The following is a 12459-nucleotide window of genomic DNA, read 5'->3' as shown; positions in this document are numbered from 1 at the left end:
CGTAACATACCAAACCATAACAACTACAAATCCATGCTTCTCTCCCATCTCGCCTCCAAATGAGAATGTCTTTCACATGCTCCCACCTAAAACACCCACACCACTAATTACACTCCTAAATCATTTTTCTTTGCAAAAATTTAACAATATGTCATAGGTCTTTCTCTTTACATCTTTCCAAATTATTCTTTATATTATACATTCTTATTATTATACATCTTTCCTATTTCTTTTGCATGCCACCCTCTAGCCTGCCTTACACATATTCTCAAACTGACACCCTCTTAATTGCAAAGCAGTGTATATATTAATGTAAAACTGTTATTTCCTGTACATAATAATTTTGACATAAGATACTCACATTATCTATTACTAATGTGGCAACTTTCTGTATTTTTGCCTTTTCCAAGTTTTACAAAACTCTGTACTTATATTTTGTAATGTTGCAAATGTCTGTATTTTAAAATTTAATATTTGTAATGTTCCAAATCTCTGATTTTATACTATCTATTGGAGCTTTTCTCCTCAGGTCTCCACTGAAAATGGGCCACAAGCCCAGCTGGACTAACCTGGTTAACAAACAATAATAAATTAAATAAATAAAATTTAAAATCTTTATAATATTCAATAATCTTTTTCATTTACTTGCTTTCTCTTATAATGTGTCACTAGATCAAGCCATGGGCCCCAATCCAGTAATTCTCCCATGCAATAATGATAAAAAGGACATTACTTTTTCTTTTGTCATGCTCTTTTAAACTTACTTTTTTACATCACAGTATCTAAATTTCTTAAAACTGAACAAGGAGAAAGAGGGAAGAAGGGAGAAAGAGAAAAATAAAATAAAATAAAAATCACAGCACCTGTTTACAATAGTATCCCCATTACTCTTAAAAACAACTGAGAAAACTTTATAACATACAAAGAAAATTGTACACAATAACAATAGTTCTATTAAGAAAAAAAATTGTTTTACTTACAGTTGACCGTCTCCCTCCTATTCCCCTCCCCTAGGTATTTTTCTCAACATTAATGACAAGTAGGGCATATACTTTAGAGTCCCCAACAAGTCCAACAAAGTCCAAAAAGTCCAATATGTCCAGATCTTCTTGTTCTATATTTTGCAAATACAATTATTGCTCTGTAATCCCATATTTGTCAGTTTCCAAGTTACTGGTCTTATTCCTGTTCATCTCTGTCACTCAAATGCTGTCTCTGCATCATTTCCAGCATACTCTTGATTCTTCTAGTTAACTCTCATGCTCCCTTTCTTCTGTCCAGTATGTTCTGTTAAACCTTTGGAAGAGGTTTAACTGGCACAGTCTCTCTGTGGTCTTTATTACCAAAAGAACAAGAAGCAGAATCTCCTTCTGTTTTACAGCTCACTTTTTGTTGGACAAACTTTTGCTTTCCTTCTTAGCATGTACATCATTAAAAAATGATTCTGTCCCTCCAGGGAAGAATATTTTGAGGATAGCTGGGTACAGCAGTTTGAATCTCATGCCTGCTTGTCGACATTCCCAGAATAGTGGAATAAATTGACTCCCCTTCTGCCTGGTGTACAATGAGTAATCATTCTCCACAAATACTCTGCTGTCTCCCACTTTTAGTACTTTGTCCTTCTGCCACTGTTTTGTCAGAATCAACTCCTTCTGCTAATAGGATTGCATCTTTACTATTAAAGGTCTAGGTTGCTTTCTCATGCTTAGTCTGAAGCACACACATGATGTGTCCTTTCAGTTAACAACTCTTGCTGTGGAATACCAGTCTAGTTGCTTATTTGTGCTGTCATAAAATTAATACAGTCTGTTCCTTCCACCTTCTCTGGTACAGCTGAAAATCTCAGGTTTTCCCTATGTGTTTTGTCCTCTAATTCTATTATTTTTTTAAACATCTTTTCTTGAGTGGTCTCATATTCAGCCAGCCTTTTCTTCATTTTGACCGCTGATTTTTGAAGCTTTATCACCACATCTGAATATCTGCTTAAAGCTTCTTCAATTTTTTCAAGCCTTTTGTTGTTTGAGTTGATATACTTCATTTATTTGAACCAGGTCTATTCCTCTAGGTTACAGGAAATCATGTCTGGAGCTTGCACTGCTTTTTGCAGAACAGCTGCAGTACTTTTCTCAGTCAGTGTTTTTTTTCCTCTCTTTTTGTAGTTGAAGTTCATTGAGGTCCTCTGTATTTCTTTTTTTCCTGGCATCCAGACAGTGGACTTACTAGCCAGTTACTGGAATTTCTAGAAACACAAAAGTCTACTGGCCTTCACTGTTAAGTTTCTGTATTTATAATGGGAGAGCTAGAATTAAACTGTTACTCAATGTGCAACCATCTTGGAAGACATCAAAATATTAAATCTTCCTGGCTTTATTGCACAACTGGGGGGGGGGGGCATACAAATGTCTTCCCATTGCTTCTTTGTATACTGTTTTTCTATTCAGTCTCTCCAATCTTTTCTAACTTCATCTGATTGATTTTTATAGTTATTATGCAATACTTTATATGTCCTTCTAATTATCCCCTTTTAATGGCAACTTCTGCTCTAGACTAGATTAAAAAACTTACCAAGAGCTGGTCTTTCACTTAGCACTCCCCTGTCTTTTTCTCTTTGGATCATCTAGGTGTCTTGTCATAAAATTCATAAGAATATATTCATTTATGTATTTACTGCCTTTTGTTTACTGGGAAAGCCTGACTGGGCAGAGTCTCTTTTACATTGGAGGCCTGGGGAGAAATTCTCCACATAAAATACACATTTACATTGAATAATAACAAAAATTAAACATTTTAAATATTATTTGCAGTTAGTATTGAGACAAATAATAAGGGCATTTAACATATATTTCAGGAGTCATATTATTTTACATAATCCATAGACATGTAATAGCTGGAGATACAAGAGCAATGATAATGCACATAGGTTCAGTATATGTATACTGACATTAATGAGGAAGGATATCACTAGAGCAGGAAGAGAAAATAGAGGAGGGGGAGGGTATAAGTAGAAATAACCAAGAAAATATAAGTAGAAAAAGTTCTGATAGTGTACAGGCTGAGATAACAGTAGACAGGTAAAATAAGGGGGTGGGTAAGGAGGGGAATTAGTAGGACAGGATTAAGGATATACGTTAGTTGGAGAAGCAGTAGTGGGGATGAAAGAGAAAAAGGCAGGGATAAGAGAGGTCAAAGGGTCAGGGTGATTGATAGAGAGACTAGCCGTGGTGGAGAAACAGAAAGAAAGGTGGGTTTACTCAGGATGGGAGCATGAGCATAGAATGAGGAAGTTAAGTGTTGCTTTGGGATGTGTTTAAAATGTGTGGTAATGTCTTGTTTTGGGGTGGGTAGTATGGAGTTCCAGTGCTTAGCAGCATATGTTGAGTAAAGTGAGTTGCCTGCACTGTTATGAGACTTTGTCCAGGTCAGGAGCTATTTGTTCTGTGAGTGGAGATTCCTAGGAGACAATTAATGTTTGAGGATGTTTTGTAATGATTGGTAGCTGTAGGGTTTGTGTATTATTTTGTTGGCAGTAAGTAGTTGGGACTAGGTAAGGTAATTAGGTAGTTTGTGCCAATTTAGGTTTTTCAGTGCTAGGTAGTGGTGTGAATATTTTGGTACATTGGATACAAACTTAACTATTTTATTGTAACAAACCTCTAGTTTATTTTTAAGGTGGGGTGAAGGTTAGTTAGGATGGGTGCTGCATAGAGAAATGAAGGGATAAGATAAGATATTGCTAAAGAAAGTAAGAACGGGGTTGTTTCTCTAGAAGAAGGAAAACTTTTGGTGAGTTTGAGTGATATGTTGATCATATTTTAAGTTACCATCTATTAAGACACCAAGAAGCTTTGTGCTTGAAATTGTTTCATTTGAGGTATTATTTGCTGATGTGATGTTGAAGGACTGTTTCTATGCTGACAGAGATTTGGGTAAAAACAGCATTATTTTTTATCATTTAAAAGTAGTTGGTAGTTATCTAGCCATGCCCTTAAATGAGGAAAATGAGTCATAAGTCATCTTGTGGAGTAGTAGTAGACTTGTTGCAGAACATATGAGCATGGTGTCATCCACATCTTGTACTATGAAGGCTTCTATGTTAGCTTTGTGAAGACTGTTAGTGAATATGTTGAATAGTAAAGGGCCTAAAATAAATCCCTGAGATATGCCAACAGAGACAGACAAAAGTGGGAGAGATCTCATTTCCATTTTCCAGCCTGGAGTCTGTTTGTAAGGTAGCTATGAAACCAGCTAATGGATGAATAAGACAGCCCTAGGGAGACTCATTTATGGAGCAGGCATTGGTGTAACACTGTGTCAAATTCTTTTGACATGTCTAAGAAGAGGAAGGATGCTAAGTTGCTGGTGTTTGTATGAGTTTATGATTTCAGTAAAACTGAGCAGAGCAGTATTGATGCTGTGGTGAGGTCAGAAACCATGTTGAATGTCGGAGAGGACATTGTTATTGTAAAGATGGAAAAGGAGTTGGGAATGAATGCATTTTTCTAATACTTTGGAGAGTGGAGGTAGAATAGCTATAGGTCAGTAATTGGAAAGGTTGATAGAAGTTCCTGTTTTATGTATGCTATAGCAAATGCAAATATTCTGAGATATTCTAGTGGCAGGTTGTCAACTGCTGGCCTGGAATGTTTTAGTTTTAGGAGGTGTTTTTGATAGAAGAGGTAGATACTGGTTGGTGGGAGAAAGGAATTTGGTGGCTAGTATTGCTTGGGATATTGAAGTTGCTGGGTGGTTTGTTGTTAAGTAGGGAGAGGACGAAGTGTATGAAATGTGTATTTAATTGGGTAGCTATAGAGACTGAGTTGCTGGTTGTAGTTGGTGAAGGAATGGTAGTTTGGCCTTGTAATAGTCATTTGGTTACATCCCAGAAAAGCTTAGGGTTCTGTTGGCGGTCATTTTGGAGCTTGGAAAAGTATTTAGTTTTGTCTGATCTGATTTTTTGTTTAGAAAAGTTCATAAACTGTCTAAAATGTTGCCATTTTTGTAGTGTTCTGTCAGTAGACCATGCTTTCCAAGCTTTATCTTTATTAAGCATGAGTTGCCTGGTTCCTCTTGTGAGCCATGTGGTGAGGCTGGGTTTGATTCATTTTGATCTGATGAGAGCTAGTTCATTTATTATGTCAAGGAATGTGTGGAGACAGATCAAACTCTTGCTGCCAAAATTATTCAGAAAGTCTTTAAGGAGGGTGCCTCTCAAGAATGTCGCTTAATATGCATCAGTATTATAGTATTGAAGTAATAATGCAGATATATTGCTGGTATATGTAGCATTAAAATTCAGACTAGAATTGCCATTCAAAAAAGACAAATTACAAAATCTGCAAAACAGTTTTAACAGAAGTGAAGCTATTGGAAACATTAAATATATAATGTTGGCAAGACTAGAAGACAAAAGGAACACTTATTTTGAATAAAGTTGATATTTTATATGTTCTGGCATAAAATTCATATTAAAATATTTTCCTAAACTTTGAAAATAGAGTTGTCCATTTGGGTTTGAAGATAAGAGGACAATTTCTTGAAGTTTAATAGCCAATTATTCTAGTAGGACTTTGAAAATGTCGAGAATATTTTAAACACTTTGAGGACACAGGTATTTATACATATTTGGTAAAATATCCAAAGATAGTCAGTTATTTAAGGATAGGCTTCTTGAAATTGATCAGTAACAAAAAGGGTTAGACTTGGGCACAATTTATTTCCTTAGTGAATGAAAAATAAGGCTGGATATGTTTCTTAATTATTGAGATGGACTCTGAAAAACTCTCAATTTGACTTTTTTTCTTTGACTGTATTTCTAAGTTAGTGTCACTACAGCTCTGAAATACTTTTACATTTTGTGTCCTTTTACTTTCTGTATTATCCCAAATAATTCCTAGTTCTTCTTTTATCAAACATTTGTTGTGTTTTGTGCTTTTGTAAATGTGTTGTATTCATAATACCTGTTCTACATAGTCCCTTGCCTGTTCAGGCTTTCATCTACAGATAATAGTTCTACAGATTAAGCAACATTCTACATAATCTGAGAGGGATACTGCAGAAAGTCTTTCTCAATAAATTTAGCAAGAGTTTATGATCTGCTCCACTTGTTTTTCTTTGCCATACACATATGCATGGAATTGTTTATCTTGATACACTAATGCTAGCTATATTTTCTGTATATAAACATATCCCATTTGTGTATCTGTAAATGTTCTTGATCCACAGGCAACTGGTCAATTTCCTTTAAGATTACATATCACAAACCATTTTGACTGTAATTTCTATTTGTAACACATTTGACTTATTTACATTCTAGTACTTCAGTATATATACTTCTACTAGTTTTCTAAGCATTTTAAATCACTTTTCTTATTTAAAATTCCATTCCTAGGCTAAATAATTTTCTACCAGCCTTTTAACAGACAAAATCATCTCAGACATATGAGGTATAAGCTTGGCAAGATACACCATATGTTTACTAGAAATCTTATTAATACTTGTTTTCTGATTTTACATTTGCATCAGTGCTCTGTGTTTCATTCATAGGTTCATAGGTTAGTATTAAGCTAACTGCCCTTGTGGGCCATTTCAAACCTAGCCAATTACCCATGTGAGAATCAAACCCCGCGCCTTTTGTTTTTAAGGTAAACACCTTAACCATTATGCTAACCTCTTTCCTCAAGTCTAGCTTCAGTGCCTCTAACATTAGAATATATCACTTATATTTTAAACTTATCACTTTTAGTTTATACTTGATGTTATTTATGTGCTGTCTCAGTCTTCAGTAGCTGTATTTGCCTGTTGACAAGTTCTGCTTGTGGCTAATCAACAATAATAACTCATGTATTTTTATGCCTTCAGTTAACTTGCCCAAGAGCTCTTTGAAATATGCCTTGTGCAGATATAATACCAAAAGGAAGCCTCAGGAATCAGAATCCCTTAGATGATATTTTACATGCAAAAAACTTCAGGTTTCTTCAACTAATACATTTGTCAGTCTCTAGTTTACACCTGTTACAGAAAAGAACAATATTTCTTATAGTTGAAATCATCTCCTATGCCATAAGTAATGAATTATACTCTCTTTCAATACCTTTATTCAGACCTTGCAGATCAATACATATGTGTAAGCAGTATGTATCACAATGCATCTAATCCAGAAGAGACTAAACATCCTCCACAGTGACCTTGCAAGATTCCAATAACAGGACCAGTTACTAAACAACCAAATACAGTGGACTAAGCAAGCAAGCAAATAACTAAAGATAGTGGGACAACCTCAACAACAAGCCATAAGAAAATAAATAAAAGTGGTAGAGCTTCACACATTTTTTTAACAAGCCATAAGGAAATAAATAAATAAATAACTATAATGGTATCTCACCAATTTTTCTGACAGCAAGCCATGAGGGAATAAGTAAAGATAGTGGGACAATTTGCCAACTCACAGGATCGAGGCAGTCAGGTAATAAAAATAGGAAGGCAGTCATCAAGGTACAGCAATCATTTTATCAAGCAGGATATTAAAAAAAATGAAATCCTTTTCCCAGCCTGAACCACATGCATTGCTTTCTGAAGTCCATCTCTTATATCACTACACCAATGAGGAGCTCATCAGTGGCAACAGTCTGTCTTAGCCTACTAGAATGTATGCTCCCTGGTGCCACCTTGTTATTTTTCATATTTCAGTTTTGATGTTCCTGTATGTGTTGTTTGGAGCAGTTTCTGTAGAAGATGTTCAACCATTTCTGGACAATTAAATGCTTTCAAAGAACAATGCCTTGACCATCAGTTAGGAAGTAAAATCTTGGACTGCTTCAAAAAACTGACCATGCTGTTTCTTATTTACATTAAACTTTTCATTCAGTTCAGTTCCTGCTCAGTTCTATTCTTGACAGGTACTGGTTCTGTCCTTGATGCAAGCATTTCTCATAAAGCTTCTGGACATGTATGAAATCATATTCTCATTGCATACTTCTGAAAACTGCAAATAAATTAACATACTTATGCAAGGCACATATGTGTTACAGCTTGCTCCGTATTCAAGGCTGCTCTGCAGCTGTACCTGTAAACATTTATTCTATACACGTACAATGGAAATATGTTTCATTATGTCCACATAAGTGGCCAAATACCCAAAATGACAGGCAAATTAATTTTCTTACTCGATGCCGCTTTTTGAACAAGGATCTTATACTTTTGTTTTCACACATTAAGAGCATTTACCAAGTAGCATTGCTTGGTGCTCTGAATATGTCAGCAGTGTGTAAACTGCTTTCTCACATGTGCTCTTCAGCCTCAATACTTTGAAAGTTTATTTCTTGATATAATGTTACATTCTGCACTTATATCTACTTTAAATTCAACACTTTGTCAATTCTGAGCTTCTCGTCAGTCTGATTATCTTGTTGCACTGCTTCCTTATTGTCTAATGTTACATCATTAACTCTTTCCACAGTTTTAGTTCCCTCAAACAATTTGCTTTCTTGTCTTGACTCAAAAATATACACATTCCTTTGAACATAGTTATTTTTTTTATTTTGCAGATCTTTATGAAATGGCTTTTTCCCCACAGCTTCTAAAAGCTGATTAAATGTTGCAAACTTCTTCCTTTCTTGTGTATAGTTGTACCTAGTGTACAAGGTTTGATTGTCAACTGCATCATACACCCAGTGCACTTTATGTCTTTCTTTTTCTTCAGCATTACTGTTACAATGCCTGCTTACTTTACGCCCCTGTACGAAAGTAGCAGTACCATGCTAAACAAATTGTCACTGTTTTCACAGGGAACATTTGACAGGCTAAGTGAAATATGCAACTGTCTTTCAGCAAAAATATACAGAAAGCTGTAGTAAATACAGTTAAATGTAGTCAGTTTTCATAAAAAAGTGTAAACAAACAGTGGCTGTTACTTCCAGTAAGACTTGCAGCATTTTTAATATGACCTACAAAGAATATGCACTTGCTTCCAGTCAAAATGATGCAGAGCTGTTTCTAGGTAAGTACTAGGCTAGCTGCCCCTGTGGGCAATTTTAAGCTTAACCAATTTCCCTTCCAAATGTGAGAATCAAACCCTGTACCTTATGTCTGTAACACCTTCTCCATTATAACAACTCCCAACTCCCGAATTCAACACTTTCTTAAAGGGTGAAATTGGCTTCTCAAATGTACATGCATTAGCAATGCTTAAAGCTTAGTGGTTCTTGAAATGTTACTCAGTGCAAAAAAAGGCATTACCTCGTTTGGACTACTAGAGGTATGCATTCCTGTAAACAGGAAACCTTTCATTCAAACTGAAGAAGACAAAAGTTAGTTAGTTAATGCTTTGCTTCTGGAGTGTGCACAAGGGAACTGTATTCTTAAAATAGAGCTCAAGCTGGAATCTATTTGCCTATAAAATTCTGCATTTGCTGTTTGGATGTGTACATCAGAGGTAATTATGATTTAGTAAATATTTTGGCTACTGGTAGTGATAGGACCAGATGAGCTATTAGAAATCTTCTTTATGCCAAATATCTATTTAAAGCTATTTATTTGGTATTGCTTTGTGCATATGTAAAGCTATCTGCATATTTAAATGTACACAGTGCATTTTTTTAATTTAATTTATTAACAGTAAAAATATTATATTTTATTATTTTCATTTAAATACTTGTGGGTGGTAGTTTATTATTTAGTTTAAGTGTATGTATACAGAACCATAGTAGACTCAGATGTTGGCTTTCTATTTTTGAAGTGATATTACCATACAGCTATTTAATGGCTAGCATATTTTAAGAGTAAACAGTAAATGTGTTCTTGATATGAGCAAAAAGGTCTGTCTGGTTTCAGCATTTCCATAAAGACAAGTAAGCAATTTTAGTATTTGATAGATATCACTACTCCTTCCAGAAAAATACCGTGTGCATTTAATTTTGGAGAAATTTCAATTACTTTTGGTAAGACTGCATGGAAAGACACTGAGTTCAGTCTGAGGTGGGTGACATCCTGGGAAGTCAGTGATTATAGCACTGAACTGCAGCTCTACAATTTAAAGCTTACTTGGGTGTGGCAGGTATTTTTTGTTTCCTTAAGAACAGTCATCTATTGCATATTGTTCAGTAGTCAAGTATACATATCATGATAGAGTAGCTTCTGATCATCACATTTTAACTACTGACAATGGTTAGGACTATATATCTACTCATTAAATATAAACTGGTGGCAGTAATTCCAATTAAATGCTTGAACTTCACAGACTCATTTTCACTTTATGTCATTTGCATACTATTTTCTCAATTAATTAATTTAACTATGTACTTGTAATTTCACGGTTCTGCATACTTCCACAGTTTTTATTAAGGTCAGATTTGTTCCTCTTAAAAGGTGTTTGATAATTATGTCACATTCTATTGTTTTACTTATTAATAAATCACACAATTCATCAAATTCTTGGTCTTTGTTTTGATTCTTTAGCTGAGTAACATAAGTTTTTATAGTTTCCATTGAGCCCTGGTTCTGTGGAAAAAGATGTAATTTTTTTAGGGTCACAATAATTCCTGAATTTTAATTTATTGCTTCTATATTCTTCTTTCACTTTCTTCCAAGACATAACAATTAAATATATATCCAGAGTTTTTACCCATTAGACATATAGAAATGTGACATTTCCTTTTCAAGCTTCTCGTTTATTCCATGAATATTGAGGAATAAATCAAATATCATAATACACAACTTCCAATCTTCCGATAAAGTACCTTGTAATAGAATTCCTGGTGGTTACAGCCGGACTATCTTTCCATTAAACGTGAATGAATACTCTTGAAGGATTCTTACGAATTATATAACTGAATACAAAATTATTATTTTAGCTCAAAACAAAATGCTGTAAATTGTATTTGTGTACTCATAACTACTCAATGACTCACAGATGAATAAATTGGTTTCTTTTTGACACCATGTAACATTTCTATTGCTTGCCAAGGTGCTCACAACAATGCAAACACTGAGGTTGTGTAACCAGTCTCCATTTTGTCTCATCTGCGAATGCAAATGAAGGATAGGCCTCACAACACATACTGCCAATAGCAGTTGTATCTTTTTTTTTTAAGATAAGATTAACATATACTATACCATCTAACCTCAGTTGTGAACAAGACCCAAAGACAGTAAAACTTCTTTTTCCAAGGATTATGACCACTTATACTGAGATGCTGATTTTAACCAACCACTTCACACTCTGCAAACAACTGCTCCAGTGAACACAAATCACAGCTATGTAAGGCTAAAGGAAAATGTTATTTGGTAAAAAGGAAAAGCATAAAACATATGAGCACACAACAAACTAGAAAGAAGAACTCAAACCAAAAGCTGTAGATGGAATGAAGGAGCAAACACTATTCTTTAATACTTTTGTTCACATTTATTTTTCATGAACTTCTTCAGAAAAAGTTAACCTCTAAAACACACCTCTTATAAAGTTACATCACAAATCACATGACTTTCATGATACTTTAAATTAAAGGTATAAAATCATACCATAAAAATAAAAAACTGTCTTGTTTTTCAAACAGCTTTGAATGTCAAAACATCATAAAAAATGTCTTAATATAAAAATATAATCATATTATTATGATTTCAATGTTATTTTAGTGCTAAAAACACTTAATATTAATGCATTCGTTCAGACCAGATCCCACCATCCACCTGTTAGGATTTATCACATCCCATGTCTACTACAAAATGAATATCTTCATTAGAACAGCACCACAACATCATAGATCACCTCACAGCAGAAATATTAAGACCACAGGTACGACCTTTTACTAGCCACCTCCTCTCCAGGTCATGCACTTCCTTCTTATCCACAGATGATGGCTACAGTGGTCCAGAAGCAATGCAGTGACAGAAATCTTTACCTCTGGTCTGTCACAGTACTTTGCATTTTAACTCCACTCCTCTCCATTAGCCATGCTTACAATGGCTTTGTGACATGCAACACTCTTGTCCTGTATATGTTGCACTGTCACTGTATCCCAGGTCACTTGCAGGCAGCAGTAGTACCCTGGCTTATTCCCTAACCTTCTTCTTGAAAATACGAACAAGGCACAGGCCTGTGGCTGCTGCTTACCCCCCCTTGATGAGTCTGTGAGGATCCAGGCTCACCCCCAAACAACAGATTACTATAGACAGATACAGTACCAGACAGACAGACAGACAGATATTTGTACCAGTGAGCCAGCTACGCTTTTCAACAACCCAGGGAGCTGAAAAAAAGCACTTCCAGCTGTTCAACCCAGCAGAGTCTTGTACTTTTACTCCATTGTGTATTAACATATGCAAGTTTATGTAAGGGAGGTGTGGGCATGTAAGTTATACTTGCAGCTGTAGATGAAAAACAGTGGAGCATATCTGATAACTACCAGAGCTTGTGAAAAAGTAGAGTACAGAAGATACAATAGGAAAACAAACATAAAATTAAAT

At 35.0% G+C, this 12459-nt stretch overlaps 1 protein-coding gene across 1 annotated transcript in view; it reads right to left on the bottom strand.

Annotated features, from left to right (window-relative positions):
* The window catches only part of PITPNM1 (phosphatidylinositol transfer protein membrane associated 1), a 1523951-nt gene that overhangs the window by 62051 nt on the left and 1449441 nt on the right, over positions 1-12459 (bottom strand). The gene's annotated exons all lie outside the window — the stretch shown is intronic.

This window comes from Protopterus annectens, chromosome 9.part0 (assembly GCF_019279795.1).
Source record: "Protopterus annectens isolate FY-2018-M chromosome 9.part0, PAN1.0, whole genome shotgun sequence".
In the NCBI taxonomy this organism is placed as follows: Eukaryota; Metazoa; Chordata; order Ceratodontiformes; family Protopteridae; genus Protopterus; species Protopterus annectens.
Note: the sequence above shows the minus strand (reverse complement) of the source record. Positions and strands in the feature narration are given on the sequence as shown.